Source organism: Lathamus discolor, chromosome 1, assembly GCF_037157495.1.
Source record: "Lathamus discolor isolate bLatDis1 chromosome 1, bLatDis1.hap1, whole genome shotgun sequence".
NCBI lineage: Eukaryota > Metazoa > Chordata > Aves > Psittaciformes > Psittacidae > Lathamus > Lathamus discolor.
This window is the reverse complement of record NC_088884.1, coordinates 134,476,102-134,500,754: the sequence shown is the minus strand read 5'-3', so window position 1 is coordinate 134,500,754 and position 24,653 is coordinate 134,476,102.

Below are 24,653 nucleotides of genomic sequence, written 5' to 3'. Positions count from 1 at the left end.
TTTTGATAAACCAATGTGCAGTCATGTTACAATGGCTGTGGTGCAGCTTTCGCTTACACACAGCTTCCTCCATCCCAACCATAAGCAGCAGCTAACAGAACAGTTGCAATAGCTAAGTGAAAACTTCCTCTACAAGTGAAAACTTTCACTTATGAGGGTCACCTGCAAGCATTTGAAAGAACATTTTGGATGTCCTCTCAAACATGTCTCTGTGCATTGCCATCAACATCAAGAAAACAGTGAACACACTAGCTCCTCCCAAAGCACATGACAGACCCTTACTCAAAGGATCAAATAGAGCCTGGGAAGCAGATTGCAGAGGAGCTTCTCTTTCCTGCCTTGGGAAACACTGAATAAGATTTCTTTGAAAGTGCAGAAAGTGCAGTGTAATTAGCTGAATGGCTACTTACAGTACTCAACAACAAAGTCACAAATTTTGCTTTGAAACTCGTGATCTCTCATTCTGTTTTCTGATTTTTTTTTTTTTTTTTTCATGGCCCACTTTTTTTTCTGAGTAGCAGTCTTTTATTTGTCTGGTCACACTTTACACACTAGGTTTTCTTCTCAGAGAATCTGAGAAGCAAGAAGGCTTCGGGTTGTCATGTCTTGGTTGCTGCATGCCTTGCCAAACACAGCTTTCTAGAAGAAAAGGGAAGAGATTGGCTCCTTTGTGGGAGAGGATGGAAATATTCAGGGAATGATGTTCAGAATATAGATTGAGGTAGGCAGAGGTAGCTCTTAAGAACATCTGAGCTTGGGAGACAGCTGAGCAGAGAGTAAATCCAAAGTTTTCCCTCCGGGGTGACGGAGAAACTGTGTTGTTTGTTACAGTCCAAGAAGGCAGTAAAGTTGCTGAAAGAAAACAACTCTAAATGAAAGGTCCTGCTCCTCAAAGGCATGGCTGGCAATGGGAGTTAGATTTGTTTCCAAGTCCCCTCCTTTCCCTATTCACATTTTATTTCCTCTCTCCTAAAAAAAAAAAAAAAAAAAAAAAAAAAGTTTCTCCTTCTAGTTAAAGTTCCAATAAAAACAGGCTTATAAAAGCTGTTTGATCTTGTTGGAAAGTTCAAATAAAAGAAAAAATATAGGCAGAACTGCCTGCCTGGTTGGTTTGGGATCTGCGACAGCCTCGGTGCTTATTCACTTGCTGGTTCACATTAAAAAGAGAAGCTATCATTCTTCATTAAATCATCCATGTGTTAAACTTCTTATCTCTGTATCTCACTTTGAACTGTATTACTCATGTGGAGCAGAACCATGCTGGGAGGATGCCAGATAAAATTTCCAAGATGCCAATAGCTGAAGTCACCATGGCTATATAATGCAAGGGAGTTCTTTCGCTCTGTTTCCCCTGACATACCCCTTAGATGCAATTATTCCATTGGATGCCTTCGTTTGTGCAAAGGAAGAGAGTTAGTTTTGGTCCAGCCAAATTCTAACTCGTACAAAGCTAAAATCCTTTCTGGACAAGTTGCAGTGCTGTATGTGCATGCTTTCCTCTTCTTCCCCTTAAGTATTGCAGACTCAGATGTAAGTCAGATGATGTGCCACGAGCTTAAGCCGAAGCTTGCTTGAGAGGACTAGGGACAGTGCTCTTGCACAAATACCCTCCATAAAAAGGGTAAAACGTACATTTGTTCCTTTCCATCCCACCCCTACTACCCTATGTGCTGAAAGCAGTCACAGTATCTCTTCTCCTGGGAAATACAAAACTTCTGTTTCCAGATTTTTTGCTGAAATAATTCTCTCAGTATGCCAGTTATTTTTATTAATAAATGGGAAAAATCCATAAAGCATGGAATACATCATGCAAACATACAGGCACAACTTTCTTATATCTCTAAGGCTGGACATTAGAGATGGTAGAACAGTTTTTCCTTCCTCACTAAGATACAGTGTATTTAAAACAAGTTTTTCACCTACTATTCTCATTGCTTTAGGGAATACTAAACAGGCATGCAGGTCTTTTTACTGATTGTTGTCAACTCCACTTAGCACTTTGTTATATTAGTATACATTAATTTGTGATTTTATTATTGCTGCAGGGCATATACACATCATTCCCTTTCAGGGCACTGGCTCATCATTATGGTGATTATTCAAGAACGATGTGTTGATAGCTTTAATGGGCCAATAATCCAGTAATGAAGGCTCTGTAATGGAATTCAGTACTGTTGTGAAATTATTGAGTACTCTATAGTGACATGATTTGCAGAGCTGTAAAGCTGTGCAAGTAGAATAATCTCTTAATACATCTTCTTGAAGCTTTTCAGGGTTGTTATCTATTGTGCTTGTTTAGAAATGCTGGTTTACACACCTGTGATATTTCTTTCAGCTACTGGGTACTATTTTTGACAATACGACAATTTGTGTATTATTAGTTCTCTGCAACCAGATTTTTAGAAAACGTCATTGTTTTATATAAAAGTCATGAAACAAAAAAAAAAAAAAAAAGGAAGAAAATATGACTTTCCATAATGAAAATAATTGGTCATATTTTGCAAAAGAACTTATGAAATGGATTTTCTTTGTATCTTTATGAAAATGAGAACAAATAATATGGAAGGATGAAAAATTAATATACCTTTTATTACTTTGAAATTTTGGTTAACAGTAAAACATCGAGTATGAAGCTTACAGTAGTTCAGTCCTCATTTCCTTCAGCCCCATTTTACTATCTGTTGTATAGATATGTGGTTTTGACTGCATAAAGCAACTATTTCACTAAATCTGATAGATAATGATAAAGAATATCATTGTAAAAGTTTATTATGTAGTTGTATACGTATCTGTACATGTGTGTACATTTGTGTAGTTTACATGCCTGTATGTATTTTGGCATTGCTCTGACAATATAAAAAAGTAAACTTTAGTTTCTCTCATCAATAGCCATGTAATTTTCTGTGAGCAACAAAAATATAAACTTTCTTTTCTCTGCATCCCACTTTCAGAAAAAAACAATACAGTATGAATAACTATTGTTGTATGCAACTATATGATCCTTAGAATGTTCTGAGGTAGAAGCAAAGAAATCTCTAGAGTGGATGATTTTTTTCAGAAAACTGGCATCACAAACATGAAGCAAAACAAAGTAAATCTACTTGCGAGTAGATTTGATATTTAGTAAAGATAAAATTTTAGAAATACCTGTGGTACCACACAAGGATGAATGCTTCAGGAATAGAAGATAACAACTTAGACTAGTTAAGTACATACAAAATGCTTTTCCAATGAACTGTCTAAAGAATTGCTGCTGACAGAGAAATAGACAATTATCACAATGTCTTTACTGCCTTTAAACAAAACTCTCATGACTTTCTTTGCACGCATCGGCACAAGATTATAAGCAATCACAGGCTGATCTCACTGAGTAATTTTTCTCATATTTATGTCCCTTCTCTGACTTAGAAAATATTCTCTTGATGCTAACCTTCATCTATGAGTACAAAAACTTTCTTTTGGAAGCCTCATGGGCTAGATGAGGTGCATCTAAGTCATTGTAACCGATGAGAACTCCTTGTTTGAGTTAATATACAATGACAATATCCAGTTTCTTTTCTCCCTATACTATGCACTATATACAATGCACTATATACTATGCATTTTTTTTTTCTACAATTTTTGGATATGCAAACCTGAGAAAATCTGAGATAATCTAGTGCCCAAATATGAGCTTTACATCTTTTAAATTCATTCAGTGTTTTGTAACTTTGTTTAGCAAAGAAATTTACTTAATTTTTTACTCACTACAAGTTTAATTCATGATGTAATAATATTTAACTAAGAACTTAGCATCTGATTTTAAATCATATATGATTGAGTTTGCATTGCCTTCAGTGGGTATTATATTTCAAATCCTTGTTTTAATATTTTGGGAAGCTGAGGTAAAACATGAATACAAGGTGATAACAAGTGATGGTCATGATATTATCTAAGTGAAGTAAATTAAAGTAATTCCAGAAGCAATCTGATAACATGGGAAAGAATTTCAGATTACTAGTTTGGCAGCACTGGAAAACTTTGTATGAAGTGATCTGAAAGAAGAGTACAAAAGTAATCACAGTTATTAGTTTGAATAAAGGCTGCAAGTTTGCTTTGATGTTATTCATGTCTCTTTTTGATTTTCAGTACTAAGGTAGTGCAACAAAGTAATTTAAAGTTTGACACTAGTCTGCAGTTATTTGGTGTTTTCATGGCTATCTTTTGATAGTTTTTTTCATATGCTTCAAAGAGCAAATGACATCAATGAAGTAAAGTTTGTCACATTAAATCTTGAATCAGCAATACTAGAACTTGCCTTAGTTCATGATAAACTGAGAAGAAAATTATTTAAAAAAAATGGATAAATGGATAAATAGATAAATAGTGACAACCTGCTAAAGGAATACGATGGTATAGATCAAATTTTTGTGTACCATACCATTTACATGCTATAGTTGGAAGGTATGTGGAGGGATTCTTTTTCCCCACTGCTGTTACTTCCTGGAGTACAGTACATGCTATGCATTATACACATCATACCAAAATGAATACTGACTACAAAAGATTACAAAGCTGGAGGAAGCATATCTGGAAAGTTCTGAGTTTTGGTTATTTTTTTTTCAGGCAGAGCTGAGATAGAATTTAAAATGAGAAAATCTGTACACCAAGGTCATATAACACTTTTTACTTCCTGGAGGCAGATGACTATAATAAAAGAGAAATAAATAAGTCATTTGAGTAGACTGCTGAAGATATGATTGAGTCACTATTATCAACATTTAGGATGAATAATATAAAATTATATGCACTCAGAAAAGAGGACGCTGATTGTGTGGTACACTGAGTATACAATATAGCACTGATTTAGAAAAACAAATAATAGAAGGTATAAATAGAAAAAATTCCAAAATGTTGCAGAAGCTGGCATGTACAGGATAGAGAAAGAAGTAAATGTTTTTCTGTGTGAATGCATGCTGTCTGTGTAAGAGGAAGCGGAAGTGTCCTCAGGTCTCTAGGCAGACATGTTTTCTTATTGTTTTTAATTCATGTACCTCAAGTAGAAATGTCTCTGATGAGGTAGGGCCTGCATCTCTAACCCCCACGTATCAGTTGTCTTTGTAAAAGACAAACTTGTCTAATCTGCCTGTTGAGATTCTAGTAGAAAGCACATGTCCTGAGATGGATACAGAAGACCGCCAGTCTGAGAGATTAAGGCTCTGTGGTTGGTGGAATGGGGGCTATCTTCAGGATCCACATTCAGATATAGTCATGGAACTTTGATTCCATGGAATAAGAAGACTTTAATTCCAAACATTATTCTGTATTACCTTGTATGACACTACTAATTTAGAAAGGATTATCTGTAAAAGAAGTTTCTTTTCTTGTTTTTTCTTGCTATTTTTAGGGAACTTGTAGTTGACTTGCGCTTTTATTGATTGAAAAATGAACAGAATTTACGATGTTTACAAGAAATAGTGAGCAATCAATGGGCAGAAGATAAGCTTTCACTGAATAAACATACATTTCTATAGTGAAAAGGCCAGAAAAAAAAAAAAAAAAAAAAAAAAAGAAGACTGAGTTACTATTTCTTTAATCTATAATTCCTTTTGATGAAATCTTGTACCAGAATACTCTGACTTGATCGCTTGGAACCTGTAAGGAAATTTCTCTGTATGGGTGATTCAAAGAGATGATTAATCTCTGTTGTTCAGTCTGTCATAACAGAAAGGAATCCTAAAAATTTTCAATACATAGCATTCATCTGACACTGAAAGAAAGGAAATAGATGTTTGTACTTCATGTTCACAAAACCACTTTCTGTGCATCTGTGTGAATATTATTAAATTCAGTTTAAGTTTTTATTTCTGTCAACTTCTCCATATACATGAATTTACTGACGGGTGATACAGAATGGGTAGTGGAACAGGAATTTTTTTCTTTTATCTTCAAGTTGTGACCCACATGTGTACAAAATTTCCAGAGAGTCAAAAGTACCAAAACCTAAAATCTCTGTCAGTAAATATTCATGTCAGCTGACATAACACCCATAGCTAATAAAGGTATTTCTGAAATCTGGTCTAAATTGGCTACCAGTAGGCTTACATGTCCCCAGGGATTTTGCAAGATCAAAAAGAGTGGCTAAGGTAGCCTGAGAAACAAGTCAGCAAATAGTACCATTGAAGAGCTACATCCACAGATTACATTAAATCATCAACATTAGGATGTTACAATTCATCCCACAGCTCTCTTTCTGTTGTTATATCACGTGGTTAGTTAATTTTTATTTTGCCCCATGGTGTGATTTAAACCCAGCAGGCAGCTAAGCACCATTTCTCCCTGGTCAGATGGGGTGAGTGAGATTCAGAAGTGTAAAAGTGGGAAAACTCGTGGGTTGAGATAAAGCCAGTTTAAGAGGTAATACAAAAGCTGCATATATATGCAAAGCAAAGCAAGGAATTCATTTGCCACTTGCCACCAGCAGGCAGGTGCTCAGCCATCTCCAGGAAAGCAGGGCTCCATCACATGTAAGATTACTTGGGAAGACAAATACTTTAACTTTGAATGTCCCCCCTTCCTTTCTCTTCCTCCAACTCTATAAGCTGAGCATGACACCATATGGTATGGAATATACCTTTGGTCAGTTGGGGTCAGTTGTCCCAGCTATGTCCCCTCCCAGCTTCTGGTGCACCCCCAGCCTATTCACAGGTGGGGTGGCATGAGGAGCAGAAAAGTCCTTGACACTCTGTAAGCACTGGTCAGTAGTAACTATAATAACATGTAACATCCCTGCGTTATCTCTGTTTCTAGCACAAATCCAAAACCTCATACTAGGTACTATGAAGAAAATTAACTATCCAAGCCAAAATCAGCACACCCCGCCATCAGGATTGAATTCTGTAGCAAGATTATGAGCCCCTAGCAGATCTTAATTGCATATGATTTTTTTTTTTTTCCTGGAATATGCCTTGTTAAGTATTTCAGAAACTGCATTAAGATATTCAGCAGTATGACTTGTATTATTCCTGGAGCTGGTGCTGCTTAAGGCTGTCCTTCCCCTTCTGACTGATGGTGTATTTTCTCCTGTTCTTCACAGAAAGAGTAGCCATGGGTTTGGGTGGCAAGTGAGCTTTCTTTTCATAGCTTTTTCAGATTCTTCCTAAGAGACATAGCAAAACATTGATCTGCTCCACTGGCTATTTCGGCACTCAAGAAAAACAGTCCTGCCTAAAGCTCTTCTTCATGTATTCAAGAAAAAAAAGTACCTTGTTTAAAACAGAGAGAAAATACTCCCAAGGCAGATGTACAACTTAGCCCAACTCTGCATTGTGCAAAAGCCTCAGATAGGCTGCCACAGATGTGAGCAGCTACATTGCAGTATAGGGGGAGGGGAAGGCTGTTGGGAAGGACAGCCTCATTCAGATGCAGCTCACGCTATGTTGTGTAAGAATGCATCAGAGTCTTTATGACTTCCTGGGGTAGTAAATTTTCATCCTGCTGACAGCAGGAGTAATTGCTGTGTGCAGAATAGAATCACCTTTTTAAAAGTTTAAGTTCTATTTTTACGAGCTGTGTTTCCTTATTTCTTAGTTTAACTTATAAAAGATCATCATTACTGTTATTACTACTCATGATAGTTATGTTTGTGGAGAGAGCAAATTAGTGTGTTACTATGGAGGACAGAGAAGTAATATAATTTCCTCTGTACTAAAAGTTATATGTTCCACGTTGTCCTTTGTACAAAGTCTTGATGATTTAAAACTCTTTTGACATCTTGGAGATATCTACATTAAAATTTCTGTAAAGGGGTTCATAGCTTACTTGTGAAAAAATGTTATATTAGTTCTTTATTTCAGAAAAGTACACAATAGAAGGAACGCCTTCATTAATAAATAAAACCTTTATAGATATCAAACTAAGGTTACCTTATCACAGCTGCCTCTGCTAAAATTGTGGTTGAAAAATAATATCATACACAGATCAAGTGAGAAATTTCATAATCCACTTTAAAATCGATTTTTAAAACTCCAAATTTCATGGACAAGAAAAGAATCATCAGTTGTGGTAGGTCTTATGATACTTAGCATTGGTAAGGTCAACAAGGAAGATATCATGGTGGGAATCTGTTATAGACCACCCAACCAGGATAAGGAGTAGGAAGATGGGTAAGAAGACTGAAAGCAGAAACAGTGTAGCCAGCAGGCTTAGGGAAGTGATCATGCACCTGTATTCAGCACTGGTGAGGCAGCAGGTTTGGGTCCTTCACCACATGAAAGACATTGAGGTGCTGGAGCATGTCCAAAGAAGAACAATGAAGCTGGATAAGGGTCTAGAGAGCAAGTCTTATGAGGAGAGGCTGAGGGAACTGGGGTTGTTTAGTCTGGAGAAAAGTGGTCTCGGGAGAGATCTTATTGCTCTTCACAGCTACCTGCAAGGAGATTGTAGTGAGGTGGAGGTAGGTCTCTTCTGTCAAGTAACAAGCGATAGGACAAGAGGAAACGGTCTCAAGTTACACCAGGGGAGGCTTAGATTGGATATTAGGAAAATTTTCTTCAACTAAAGGGTTGCCAAGCATTGGAACAGGCTGTCCAGGGAAGTGGTTGACTCACCGTTACTGGACATATTTAAATGGTGTGTAGACACCGTGCTCAGGGGCATGGGTTAGTGGTGGAGTTGGTAGAGCTAATTTAATGGTTGGACACAATTTTTTTAAGGGTCTTAGCCAACACAAACAATTCTAAACTCAATGTGCTACTTACTCAATGTCTCCAATGTGCTCATAAACATATAAAAAATAAGAAGTCTAAAATATCATGCCAAAAATTCATAGTTCATAAAAATCTATCAAGTTCTATTAGGTGGGTTCATGTTATTAGCCAGAAAAAATACATTCTTGCTATCTGCATAAGGAATTTTAAGGCTTGACATAAAGAAATGTTTCATCTATCGCAAAGATGTTAAGTAAGAATACCAATGGAATTGTTAATATCCCTCAAATTGTAAAAATGCTAATGTGATGTTGTGGCTTTTTCACACAGAATATCAAATACTTGCAGTGAGCTATTTCAAATCTGTGCTACAAAATCACTTGAAATTCAAATTTTTTGGTCTTGAATATATTGGAATTTTGGTCTTGAGTATATTGGAATTTAAATATTTTATTGCCCTCCTGCATTGTTTTATGAAAAGTTACAGTTCTCAAATAAATATTCTGGGAACTCTGTGTTGGTTTTTTTTTTTTCCCCTCAATAAATCCAGTTCAAAGTAATGGTGTTTCTTTATATATTTAGAAAATTCTTCAATTTATTCGGGGTATGTAAGTGCATCCTTTGAAATTTCAAAGCTCAAAAAAACATCATCTGACTGTTTTCTCTTGCACATGTATTCTTTCTTTCTTTCACATTTCCCAGTTTTCAGATGGGCTTATTTCTCCCCCACACTCCACATGATATTTCCTATTTTGAAAGAAAAGAACTGCTCAGTTCTTCCACATATTGACTGGATTTATACTTCTAGTTTTAGCGATGCCTTTACCATCCTCTGTTCTGATAAAAATCTATTGTACTGCAGTCTAAAAGGTGTGTGGCTCAGTCTTTTTCTGAATGTTCATTCCACCACTGAGCAGTTTTATTTCTGTCTACTGCTGCTTGAAATTGGTTGCCCTTTCTGCAGGGAATTAATCTATGATTTGTAAAATAAGAAAATCAAGTACAGTATTTGAACATTGCAAATGTTTCACTTTTTCCTGATATAATTAAAAGTGATTTTGCTGAGACTGTTTTTATATTTCTTGTGTGTAGTTATGAATATACAGAAAACTATAGTAATCCAATCCTTCATTTTGTCATCATTAACATATTTGTTTCTACATATATTAGGGTAGATATCTTATGTGAAGTATAGGTCATTTGCAAAAATGCCTCCCTTTCTGTGTTTGGATGTGCACACATTACCATTTAGAACCTGTAAAATAATGTCATGCGAGTATTTCAGGCAGTTACAAATAACAGAGTAATTTCATTGGGTCAAAGTACAGCCTCAATTGCCTGTGAAGAGGGAAAATCTTAAAACATTCTCTGCACCTCTGAGTTAGCATCCAAGCAAACTTTTTAATGTTTGCATAAAGGTATGCTTTAATTGGTAAAACCAGGTGATAGAGTCAGAACTGAATTTTACTTTGACTTTTCCATTGGCTTCCTTTCTGGCAAATAAATTACCTGTTTCTGACAAAACCAGGTTGTATAATACATTTTTCAGATGAAATACTGTGTTCAGCCTGAGATTAGGAGTGGTAACACTAAGACCTTTGATGAAATATGAAAAATGCTCTTAAAAGATATTATTGTTACCACAACTTTGCAGAAAACAATCTCAAAAGTCTCTTTTGTCAGCATACAGAGCTCATAAGAAATATATTTTTATTATTTGTTAGTCCATATGTTTCATTTATGCTTTGGATATTAGTTCTCTTCCAAAACTTGAATTATTTAGTTGTTTAAGACACAGACATTTATTTTAAGACACTGAAGAAAAAAAATAATCTTAACATGAAGTCTGGAAAAGGAGAATTATTCCATTTACATTGTATTCCATTTCCAACCTAGGTAGTTAACACCTGGAGGTCCTGTGGGCACAGGGTCTTCTATTTTATTTCCTATTAAGACCACAAGTTTTAAAAGTAGTGTGAAGGGCTTTTACCAGTTACTGATGAAGGCAATAAGAGGATTTCTAGTTACACACATAATAATTGCAGCACTTAAACTGTCTTTTCATCTCCCACAATTGCTTCTGTAAAGGAAAATTCAGTCTCTCCTCTGGAATTACCAGTCCAAAGAGTTTTATCTTCTATAAAGTGAAGGAAAGTTTCTTAAAAGTGAAAACCCATTCAAAATCCAATTGTTAATTCCAGACAGAATGGATACATGCTTTTATGTCCACCATGTGCCCAGGTGTATTACCATGAAAAGGAGAAGGAGCTCTAAAGAAAAGCCTGTTGCACAGCTTTGGAGCAGCCAAGTGAACAGCAGCTTTCACCCCACTATAAGGTGAGGATGTGGCTATATACATACTCAAACCCAAGAGCTACCTTAAAGTGTTGTAACCATTTTGTATAGAGCTAATACATGAATGATATTTTTAAATGCAGAGATATGCAAGCATGACGCCATGGAAAAATATGTGCACATTGTGTGCAACATACAGAGTATCTTGGGAATCCTGTTGATACAAACACCTATTTAAGAGATGCTTGGAAGGTTCTTTGTTAAGGTTAAGTAACATATTCACATCTTTGTGTTTATTCTAAAAAAAAAATAAATAAAAAATATTTATCCAAGACTCAGCCAAGCTGAACTTACATTAATGACAAGTTTTATACTGAATTTAGTGCCTTTTTGTCTAAGTCATAGGTAAAGACTTTTGTTTCCCTGTTAGATAAATTATTTACAAACTTTCCTCAAGAACAGCTCAGAAGAATTCAGATTGTTTGCTGATCTATGATCATTTTTATTGCAAAGTGAAAATGTTATGCTTAGGTTATGCTTATGCTTGTTTTATTGCTTCTACAAAACACAAACTTCAGAACTGCTGATTCCATAAAGGCTGAACTCAGCAATATGTTCTTAAATAATTGCTGAGAAGCCTTTACACTACTTTGTTCAAGTCAGATGAATTTTCCAGAAACAGACTCACTGAAAGTCTTAGTTGCAGCAGATAAAGAAATGAGATAGAAAATGGAGATAGTTCATTGCGGGCTTGTTGGTTTTTTTGGTTTTTTTTTTTTCCCCTTTGGTGGCTTGACTTTCAGGAAGAAAAAGGTTTTGTGTATAATACAAGCAACACGTTTACTTTATTATCTCTGAAAAATCACATGTAACTGGAAAAACTCGAAAGCCTGAGATCTTCCATTCCTGCTGTCACTGATAACGTCAGTTATTATTTTGTCTTGTGCTGTTCTCCATGTCTCTGTCAAATAGATTGCCATAACGTATCTGGAAAGGGCACATGTGAAACATATAACATGATTCATTTCATCAAAGGTCAAAATGAGATGGAGCTTTGTCTGACCTTACAAGAACAAGTCATCTACCATAACTGCAACATTTGCTACTGAGAAAATAAGACAGCCAGCTGACAAGAAGCTGAAGGAGAAACCCGCATAGAGATAATGCAAAGTTTGTGACTGCCTCACCTGTGCAAAGTGATGGTATAAGGGCAAACAAAATAGCTGAGGGTGGGAAGATTAAATATATTTCTACTGAACAACCCTGAGAGGAGCTGCAAAGGAAATCAGGTTTGTCTGCTTTCCCTCTGTAGCTTCATACAGTAGCTGTTTGAAGCAGCAAAAGCATCCTTCTCATAAATTCCCACAGAGACTTTGAAGCTCATAGCAAAATGTACATTACCACACCTATAGTTAGGTGATTATGTGGAGATTCTCACTCCTTCATAATTCATAGAAGTTCAACCTCATCACACTCTTATTCCTTCCAGGGAAGTTAGTTTTCCAGTGTTAAGCTCCTGATTAGCACACACAGACTTCAAGAAAATACCTCAGTGGGCTGAGGGCCTTTTCTATCACCTTTTTCTTCTTTCCAATTGGCAGTCAGCAGAAACAGTTTATTCTACCAGGTAGCCAGCACTGTTACTACCCAAGTCTTCTCTTCAAACTAATCTGGGTAAAAGAAAACAGGTCAGCAAGCAAAACTAAACCAGTATTAACTGGTCCAACAGCATCACAGAGTGCTGTTTGAATGGGATGGTCTGACTGGCAGGGAGGGAATAGGTTCATTGTGAGTGAGGAAGGAAATCAAAAATACCCAAATCATGAATGCTGGGGATTCCTGCATCTCTGGAAAAACAAAACCAAACCCCTCTCTTTTTGGTGTCAAAGTTTACTGCCTTTTGTCTCATCCTACTCTAGGATAACAAGAACAAGGATTTTTTATGTTTCACTTCTAAAAAGAAATCTTCATATCTATTGGCAATTTACAAAAGCATCCTTTTCCCAAAACTGATCTCAGATGTTGATAGGGAAAAGAATGGATAGTCTACTTGGTAGTAAGTTCGCTTCAAGGAAAATAAAAGGAACAAACTAGTCACAGAGCATTAATATATGTCAATATCTGGTTCACATGGAGTGAGGGTGAAGTAATGACCCCACGTGTTTCTCCAAGGGGTAGGTATGAAGTGCTTTGTCATATTTGAGCTTTCAGAGCTATGTCTGCATTATTACATATCTCAATAAAAGGCAGCAATTTGGGAATGAAGTTGAGAGCTTGAGATCTCCTCCTCAATTTCTGTGTATTGCTTGAATTCCTTGGTAACCAAGTCAGTAAAACTTATGTGTCCTTCAGCATTCTGAATTTTCTATCTACATTGTTGAGTCTCATAAACATTCTCCTTTGTCTTACTTATAGTCTTAGATAATCCTGTTTATATTAATACAGCTACACCACAGCTGTAGTCAGGAATTTGCATTTCCTGCTTATTCTGCTTTTTGCTGTCCAAAATTAGGACTTCAGTTTGCATTTGGTTTAATTTCTTCTTTCTCAAGCAAGGCAGCGTGATGTGTACAGCAGGATGTATTTACCTCCAGGCTAAGAATCAGGCCATACTTCACTTTGTGTGCATTTACCTTCGCTTACACAGATTCCAGTGTTGAATGAGATGGGGCATTTGGCAGGCTGGTGAAGTAATCAGCTGGTGAAGTAATTGCTGCAGTTGTATTCCTGGGAATTAGAACAAATAGATATTGCTAACAACAGCTTAACATTACTTCTCCTATAAGGTTTACTACTCCCCTCACTTATCTAACATGTATTAACTCTTAAATATATCCGTACTTAGCTATATCCTAAAAAGATTATTGCCAGTTTTATGCTCTGGTTAGATGTATTGTATAAGATCCAAAGATACCATTTGTAGTTATATTTCTCGCTTGAATGATATGAATGTTTTCCCCCCACTTTATAAATGTCTTGATGTGTTTCTTTATTTGAAAACAGCTGCAATGTTTTTGAAAACTATTGTCCTTTACTACACTTTCCAGCTAGGAGGAGTGATACTGTCATTCATTTATGCCACATGAGAGCTTTTAACTTGCAGCACAGACCCACTCACACAGTATCTGATTTATGTACTCTGAAAAATAAATAAATAAAAAAATAAGTGGCAGTAGCTTCTGCTGCTTAACATACAGAAAAAAATACTTCAAAGTCAGCCATGCATGAAGGAAACATATGGGAAGGAACCTTAAATACAGGCTGGTGACAGATTATGAACCAAACCTGCCTTTTATCTGTTTTGAAAAGAAAACTTTGTAATTATCTATGCCATCAGTAGCTACAGTATATTCACTGAAATCATTATACTAAAGTGTTGCAAGGCTTGGGATTATCTGAAAGGTAATGTTCATTTATTCCTGAAGTAGAACTGAAAGGCTTCTGTGTAGTGTTGGACCTCTCTTTAATTAGAAAGTCAGGGTAGTTAAACTGCCTGAATAGTAAGTTATTAAAAAAAAAAAAAAAAAGAGACAAAAAGCAGAATATTTCTCTAGGAAGAACAAGTAGGTTAATCTCAGGTATTTATTCTTAAAAGGTGGTCAAGAATCATTGTGCTACACTTCAATGCATTGGGAAGACACTTGTTAAACAGATAAAACATAAAGGATGTTAAATTCACTATGAAAGTGAGAATAAGCAAATAAATTACTACCTTTTTTTTTTTCTTCCGAAGTCCAGTAGGTAAGAATCCTTAATCTCAAGCAAAGATAAAACAAAATAAGCAGTTTAAGATTTGATACTTTGTGTTTTTCCATAGACCCAGCTTAGAAGGACCAGCCTCCAAAAGTGAATTGAGCAACCATTCAGTTTTTGACACTAAACTAAATAAAAAAAAAAAAAACAAACATACACTTCCTGCAAGACGTCCTGCAGGCATCTTGTTGATATGCTTCTAAAGCATTCAAAATGGAAGTTTTCCTAAACTTGTGGATGAAGCAGTCTACAGAGAGATAGGAACATCCTCATACTTGCAGGCCCTTGTTCTCATGGGAGACTTCAAGCACCCTGATATCTGTTGGAGGGACAATACGGCCTGGCACAAGCAATCCAGGAGGTTCCTCAACCCTGTGGAAGACAACTTCCTTCTGCAAGTAATAGAGGAGCTGACAAGGAGAGGTGCCATGTTTGTTTGACCTCATGCTCACCAACAGGGAATGGCTGGTTGGAAATGTGACACTCCAGGGCAGCCTTGGCTGCAGCAATCATGAGATGGCTGAATTCGAGATCCTCAGGACAGTGAGAAGAGCGTGCAGCAAGCTCACTGCCCTGGACTTCAAGAGAGCAGACTTCGGCCTCTTCAGGAGCCTGCTTAGTAAGGTTCCATGGGATATAGCTCTACAGGGCAGGGGGACCCAAGACTGTTGGTTGATATTGAAAGATCACCTACTGAAACCCCAGGAGTGTTGAATCCCAACTAGAAGGAAGTGCAGCAGGAGGGCCAGGAGACTTCCTTGGATGGATAAGGAGCTGCTGAGGAAAATTCAAATGGAAAAAGAGGCTTATAAAAGGTGGAAGCAAGGACAGGTGGCCTGGCAAGAATAGAGGGATGTTGTCTGGGAAGCTAGGGACCAGATTAGGAAAGCTAAGGTCCAGTTAGAATTAAAATTGGCTAGGGATGTTAAGGATAACAGGAAGGGATTCTGTAGGTATGTAGTGAATAAAAGACAGACTAGGGACAACGTGGGCTACCTCCTCAGAAGCTACCGGGAGAACTGGCTACCATGGATTTGGAGAAGGCTGAGGTTCTGAATGACTTTTTTGCCTTGGTCTTCACTGGCAGAGGCTCTAACCACACCACCCAAGTCTTGGAAGGCAGACGCAGGGACTATGAGAAGGGAGACCCTAGGCCCACTGTAGAGAGGATCTGGTTTGAGACCATCTTAAGAACCTGAACATGCACAAGTCCATGGGACCTGATGGAATCCATCCGCGGGTCCTGAAGGAGCTGGCGAATGAAGTTGCTAAGCCACTGGCCATCATATTTGAAAAATCATGGCAGTCAGGTGAAGTTCCCAACAACTGGAAAAAGAGAAATATAACCCCCATTTTCAAGAAGGGGAAAATGGAAGACCCGGGGAATTACAGACCAGTCAGTCTCACCTCTGTGCCTGCTAAAAACTTGGAGCAGATTTTCCTGGAAAGCATGCTAAGGCACATGAAAACAACAAGGTGCTTGGTGACAGCCAGCATTGTTTCACTAAGGGGAAATCCTGCCTGACCAATTTGGTGTCCTTCTATGATGGGGCTACAGAATTGATGGACAGGGGTAGAGCTGTTGACATCATCTACCTGGACTTGCGCAAAGCATTCAACACTGTCCCACACGACATCCTTGTCTCTGAATTGGAGAGACATCAATTTGATACGTGGCCACGTAGTAGACAAAGAACTGTCTGGATGGCCGCACACAAAGAGTTGTGGTCAATGGCTCGATGTCCAGCTGGAGACCAGTAATGAGTGGTATCCCTCAGGGACTGGTGTTGGGACCAGTCTTGTTCAACATCTTTGTTGGTGACATGGACAGTGGGATTGAGTGTGCCCTCAGCAAGTTTGCCGATGACACCAAGCTGTGTGGTTCGGTTGATACACTGGAGGGAAGAGATGCCATCCAGAGGGACTTTGACACGCTTGTAAGGTGGGCTGATGCCAACCTCATGAAGTTTAACCATGACAAGTTCAAGGTCCTACACCTGGGTTGGAGCAATCCCAGGCACAGCTACAGACTGGGCAAAGAAGAGATTCAGAGTGGCCCTGCAGAGAAGGACTTGGGGGTGCTGGTCGATGAGAAAATGAACATGAGACGGCTCTGTGCGCTTGCAGCTCAAAAAGCCAACCGTATCCTGGGCATCAAAAGGAGCGTGGCCAGCAGGTTGAAGGAGGTGATCCTGCCCCTCTACTCTGCTCTCATGAGACCTCACCTCGAGTACTGTGTGCAGTTCTGGTGTCCTCAACACAAAAAGGACATGGCACTGTTGGAACAAGTCCAGAGGAGGGCCACGAGGATGATCAGGGAACTGGAACACCTCCTGTATGAAAACAGGCTGAGAAAGGTGGGGCTGTTCAGCCTGGAGAAGAGCAGGCTGCATCAAGACCTCATAGCAGCCTTCCAGTATCTGAAGGGGGCCTACAAGGATGTTGGAGAGCAACTCTTCATTAGGGACTGTAGTGATAGGACAAGGGGTAATGGGTTAAAACTTAAAACAGGGGAAGTTTAGATTGGATATAAGGAAGAAGTTCTTTATGTGACAGTGGTGAGGCACTGGAACAGGTTGCCCAGGGACGTTGTGAATGCTCCATCCCTGGCAGTGCTCAAGGCCAGGCTGGGCATAGCCTTGGGTGTCATGGTTTAGTGTGAAGTGTCCCTGCCCATGGCAGGGGGGTTGGAACTAGATGATCTTAAGGTCTTTTCCAACCCTAACTATTCTATGATTCTATGAATATCCAACCAAGTTTGTATTCCGTCAGGCTCTATTAGAAGATTTCACTCTCCAGAGAACATTTTCATATGCTGTCTCAACAAGAGTGAGTACCACGTATATGTACCTGAAACTTCCTTACAGCACATTCCATTTTTTTCATACAGAAGTCATTTGATTATCGAACATAATGCATGTTAAAAAAGAGAAGGAACGGCAACACACACATCAAATTAATTTAATTTTAAAGGAAGACAACTTTATGCCATATCTCTTTCACATGAAAACTTTAAATGTCATAAAAATATTTGCAACTCTTGAAAGCTTCTAAAATCCCTTAGGGGATCATGACCATGTCAAGCAAATTGTTTGCAATTACCAGCCAAACCTGAGCTGAACTGAGGCTTCAATTTTCCTTACTTTGGTGTCTTGCTTCCAACTCAGAGTAAAGAAAAGCAACAGAGCTGGGATAACTCCACCTAACAAAAATTTGTTACGTAGGTGTCCTGGGTTCAGCAGTAGCAGTCATTTTTCTCCTTCTTAGTAGCTAGTGCAGTGCTGTGTTTTGATTTTTTGGCCTGGGAACAGTGTTGATAATGCCAATGTTTTTAGTTGCTGCTCAAATGTTTGGTCTGGCCAAGGACTTTCTGAGCCTCATGCTCTGCCAGGGAGGAGGGAAAGCTGGGAGGAAGCAGAGACAGGACACTTGACCCAAACTGACCAAAGAGGTATTCCATACCACACCACGTCATGCCCAGGATGAACTGGGAGTTACCCAGAAGGGCTAGGACTGCAGGGTTGGATGAGGTATCGGTCGATGTTTGGCTGGGGGGAGTGGGGCAAGTTATTTGTCGGCTGGTGTTGAGGTGTTGTATTCTTTCCTCTTGTTATTTCCTTTATCATTATTGGTGGTAGCAGTAGTGATTTGTGAGATACCTTAGTTACTAAACTGTTCTTATCTCAATCTGTGGGAGTTGCATTCTTTTCGATTCTCCTCTCTGTCCCTCCGTGAGCACAGGGAGGGCAAGAAAGGGGGGGAGTGAGTGGACAAGCTGTGTGGATAGGTTTAAACCATGACAATAGGAAGAACAACTATGACCTCCAGAAAGCAGTTAAAACTGTTTAAAATTCCTCAAAAATCTTGAAGTAATTGTATAACACGTTGATGTTAACTGCAGCATTAATGTCAACATCAAACTATACTGAATTTGTAATTTGAAGTGTTTTAGAATAGCATGAGCATTTGTGAGTGATGCTGAGTATAATCAAAATGACAAATACAATTCTTGTAAAGCATTATGTTTCAAGGAAATTCTGAGGGGAAAAATTAGGTCTACATTAACACAGTGGAAACTGATTTTGACAGTCTAACAGATGTTTTGATGTAAAGCCTGAACCTGTTCTTACTGAAAAAAACTGAAGCACTCATTATATGTATTGTTGGACCTTAGAGGTCCAAAACATGTTTAGGACCTTGATCTCCTATTTGCTTCATAAAACTGAGTATTTTATGATGTAATATACTCTTTTCTAAATCATACACTCCAAACATTTGGTGTGATAGATGCTGTGGTCATGGCAGGAAGAATTCCAAGGTCAACTTTGAGACTGAGAGAAAAGCCATTGCCGATAAACTTTAAAGTGGTGGAAGTTATGAAAGGTAGGTGCAATAGACAGTGGAAGAAATGGCTGAATAATGACTATACAGGGTTAATGCAGGGTTTCTCTAGGCAATTATTTTTTTTTTAACAACACCAATAATGGTTTTCAATCATAACTGACAAAAAATTATTCTTCAAAATAAATAATAGGGAATAATATTCTCCTTGATATTTCCATTTCCCTTCCAAACTTCACTTTAAGTGTTTCCTGTTCCAGAGGTTGACTAAGACTTCCATCTAATATTTCTGCATTTATAGTTGTCAGAGTATCTCTTTTTCATGAATTTGACAAATCCATTTCTGAACTTATCAGTTACTTTATTTGCAGTTCCTATGACAGATTCGTGGTTTAATTATGTGTTGTGGTTCTGTGGGAAAGTGCTTCCTTTTGTTTATTTTAAGCCTATTACTCATTATTTTCTTCAAAAGCCATTCTGCTATTAGAAAAGTAAAGTCATCATTCCATAGGCATTTTTGTCCTAGCTTTTAGGGAGCATAGATTACTTTTCAATTTATTATCTATTTCCTGAATGAGACATAATTTAAAATTTGGAATAAAAGCTGTTTAACTTAAAAAGCACTCCTTGTCTTCCCAACCATTCTTTCTGAACTTATTCAAATTTTTCCGTATTCATTTGAAGTAGGATGTTGAGAATTTCACTGTATTATAATTTGGATCAATTAAGCATTTTGTGTATGGTTTAGAAGTACCTTCTTTTAAGCCAATAAGAAACAATTAAATATAAATAAGAAATTCTAAAATATGTTTGCTGTTTTAAATATAAACACAACAACAGATAAATTAATAAATGAATTCAAGATGCATCTTTGTCTTCCATCTTGTCAGCATGGTCCTTTCTATATATTAATGCAACTAAATAAATTAGTCCACTATTGCAAAGGATGCAAGTCACATTATTCTTCTGTAATGCTTGATACAAGTAGGCAAAAAGACAGCAATAATTCTTTCATTTCAAGAGAAAGAAAGCTTTAACATTTTAGGAACCATGGGATATGACATACTTTTCTTAGTCCTTTGAAGTGCACAATTGCCTTCTAAATGAAGGAGTTGCACATTTGAATCTGCACTTTGGTGTACAGTCTGTGAATGTACCAACACATTGTCCTTACTTCTTGGGTCAATGTAATCCCTGGCATGGTCAGAAGTGAACTTTCAAGAAGTGTTACCAGGGAGATTTTATAGGGAAAGTCATTTAAGCTATAAAGAGATGTCAAAGAGAGCGAGATAAACAATATAGAGTAAAAATACATTTGTCAGCTCTTGTTAATCTATGTATTTTTGTTATAAAGTCTTCTATGGAATGAGATATCATTACTAAGACATATATTGCTCTACCATAGCTATCCATTACAGTAAAGCAGAAATAGCATATTTCATTAATCTTAGGCACAAGGTTAAATAAAGACGTAAGCATACTGGGAAAGCAAGGCTCCAAGTGTACATTACCTTGATATATTAAACAAACATCTTAGAAGGGGTTACAGGCCTGAGAGAATAATAGTAGTAATATTAAGCAGAGCTGTATTAGCCACATTTAACTCAGTAATACTCATTTGTATTGCTGTAAAGAAATTGATTATTGGAGTTGCCTGCCATAGAGGAAGAAACATATGGTGCATTACATTTGAAATCAGAGGGAATTTAATAAAAAAAAATGAGAACTTCAAATTGACTCAATCCATTTGGTTTGATAAATATTCCTTTCAAATCTGATTTTTTCTTTTTTTCTTCCCTTTTTCTTACACATTACTAAGCTGTTCCTTTTAAGTTACAGAGATGAATGCGCACAGAATCCCTGGTCAATTCATTTTCATGTCAGTGGTCATTCCAGCACACTGTGCTTTCATAAATAAAAAGCCCAACATGAGCCAGGATAAATTTGTGAGACGTTATACTATGGATGACAGACTTTTATATATTAAAAAAGGTCATTGGGAAAATAACCCTTCCTATTTTGCTCCAATTATTTGGGGTTTTTTTTCCATCTTTTCATCACTTTTCCATTTATTGATTCTGTTACTTCTTTCTTTTGAACTGCTCTTTCTCCCATTTTACATCCTTCCTGTTCAGCATCCCATTTCTATTTTTTCTGCAGGAAGGTTCAAAAGTATTATTGCTTTCAGCAGCTATGGACATTTGTAGTGCTCTGCAAGATTAAAATATACCAGATAAATATCAAAGTCCCATCCAAAACCAGCTTCCAGTCTAAAGGATCAGCAGTATAGTCATTGATTCTTAATTCTATTTCTTGCTTGCATGCCAGGTTTGAATGGGTGGCGAGATTTGTATATGGGATGAATTCTTTCCTTAGAAATATCAAAAAGCATGGGGCTTAGAAATATCTCCTTCATGGGACTAGTTAAACTTCTAGTTCAATTTGGACATTTTATCATCAAATTACCTTTTGTCATAAGTATCTGCTAGTACTCCTTGAGATACTTTTATTGATACACATCCTACCCAAGTGTCTTAAAAGACTGACATTTTTGTTTGGGTTTTCTTTTTGCCTAGTAGCTGTAGTTACAGCTAAAACAGAGAATAGCTAACTTGTATTGAGTTATCCCAGTGTTTTAATTTTAGTCAAACTTCTGAAATGCTTTTTCCTTGTTATATTTGCATCTTACAACCTTATTTCTGTATCTGAGATTCAGCAGTTATTTTGGTTTTACCCTTTACTGCAATACACCTTCCCAATGCTATGAGTTTTACTAGGGCAATAATTCTGACACTAAAATAAGTGATTTCAGGGTGATGTTCAGTGTCCTTTCTGTCTGAAATTTTTCTTTGCACATCTGAAATGCTCAGCAGATATCAATGGTGTCATGCTCTTTGTCTTTTGTGTGATATCTTTAATTCACTATCCTCTTATTTAATGATCATATTTTCCAGTGATTTTTATTTCTCTGAATTTCATATTCTTGCTGGCTTCCATTTCTGAAACATCCTAAGATTTTTTCTAGGCAACACTTGAAGAACACTTACTTAAGATCCCAGACATCATCTGTTTCATAACACAACATGCATGAAGAGTAAAACCATCATACATCCAGGAAAATCTTACATCAGGTTCACATTTCAAACCATCTTTAAGATTGCTTAAATATGTTTAATATCACAAGACTTCAGATATCTTAGCAAAATTTTAGAAAATACTACCACCCTACTTGTTATCCTCAACAGCTTTTGTTGTTGCATGTGCATCTTAATATTTTATCCCATATTCTCCCTTCAGACATAAACTCTGTGGGCTTTTGAGGAAGAATACTCCAAGTGGTGGATAGCAATATCTTTTTGGACAGTTATTTTCACACACATACACACAAAAGAAAAGCATTTAACTTTCTGTTTTGATAAATAGTGATAACCTAACTGTCTATATTCACATCTGTTCTCCTACTTCAGATAACACAGCTTTTAATTAACTCTAATTTTGTTCCATATTCTTGTGCTCTTATTCTTATATTCTTAATTTTATGTTTATTCTGTCAATCACCTGCTGGTGTGTCACACTACAGAAGCTACAGTGTAAAAGTGACCTGTCATTCTGAGGGTTAGGATATTACTGTGATTAGTCATCTTTCGAGGATCATAAACTGATCCTCAAACAAATCCATCATGTTGGAATTATTTCTGAATATCAGACAAAATCTATATCCTACTTACCTTTCTACTTTAAGTTATTTCATGACTGTCTGTGAAGATTATAGCCAATATAGTTGGAGCCTTAATCCTCATATAATTCATAGTAACTGTAGTTAATCAATTTTACGTTATAAACATTTAATAGGCTAATGAGAAACCTTGTTGGAATGTTGCAATTTCTTTCCAGTCTACTAATTCTTTATAAATAGACTGTGAACACACATTGAAAACACCCATTGTTTTGGGGAGACAGGAACCAAAAATCAGTTGTTTCTGTTTTGTCACATCATGACTGCTGAGGGCACACTGTCAGCAAGGGAAGGTCACGCGTCTACCACCTCTGCAGCTTGAGCCAGCAATTCCATTTTTTGTTTACCTGTCAAATCTATAGTCACATCTGCCCTGCATGGGTGAGAACTGGTGGGTTTTCAAAGGCAGGAGGTTATAATGACAAGGAGAATAAGCTACCTGGCCTTAAGCTTCAGGAAGCAATGAATTTTTGTTAGGTGTGGGGTTCAAGAACACCTGCTAGACACTTCTGAATGCTTTAGTAAGAGATTTATTCTTCAACATCTTTACCTGCTAAGGAGTTCTAAAGTAATGTTTTCAGGAGTAAAATATTTGTTCCTTATTATATTACAGACTTTTTACTCCATAATAGTTGTTTCATGAATGTTCAGTATAGACAGGTAGGAGATCCCTGAAGACATTCTTCTAAAGAAGTGGAAAACACAAGGCATTTCTGTCTATTTTAAAGAATTTTATCCAACATGCTTTGTGAAAATACTACAGAAAAATAAGGATGTCTCAATATTTATAGATTATCTGAGGATAACTCGGAGAAAGATAACACAAAATTTTCTTTAAATGAGTCTGACTTGACAAACTGTACAGTCATTCCTCCTCAGCTGAATTAACAGTGGTGCTACGTTCCTAAGGGATACAGTGGCATGGGATAGAGTAGCACAGTATAAAAGGGGTAAGTGGGGTAACCTCTTTTCAACAGAGGCAACATAATTTAATTTTTCAAATTACAGATGCCTAGAATTGCACATTTATTTCTTCTGTGCTACATGAAAGCTGCATGTTCATTGGATTTAGAACAGTTTCTTAGTTAATTAGAATTAGAAATTTCATTGTTAGCCTGTTTTTAAAATTTTTGGCCCAAAGTTGTACTTTTAATTTTTTTATTACACCCAGTTCCTGCAGACTGGATAAGGTGATGCTTTCATTTTTCATTGCAATCTGCCCTGGCTCTTACCCCTAAAATAGAGTTGTGAAAACAAGTTAAAGTAACAGGACTACTTAGCTGGTTGATTTCAGTCTGCCATAATTGAAAATAATCAGACTTCAGTAGGTATATAAAAAGAGCTTTTAGCAACTTTTACAAGGCCTTAAAGATCTTTCATCTTGTCATTAACTTGGAAACTTTAAATATTAATTTTAATCTCAGTGAATTTGTTTTAAATAAAGCACTAAATAAATAATTTCACCAAAATTTAGAGCTGTGGAGAGCCAACTTACAAAGGGAAACATGGAAAATATTTTTAGAATAAGAGTATAGGAGAACTATATCTAATAGCAGCACTCTGATGTTTAATTCTGCTTTTGCCTCAGGAAGGAAATTCTCTATTATTTTCTTTTGTGTAAAATCTAGCAGCATTAGACTATATTTTTATGATATTGCAATTGACAGGGTTAATTGACATTGAAAAAATATCTCTGGGAAATTTAAGATTACAAATGTGCATTTTTCCTTTCCTTTAAGTAGTCATCACCTAGCAGGACTCACTTTCTATAACAGTGTGTTGTTATTTGTCATGATGGAAAATACTTGGATAGGAAAATAACTTGTATATCTGTCATCAAC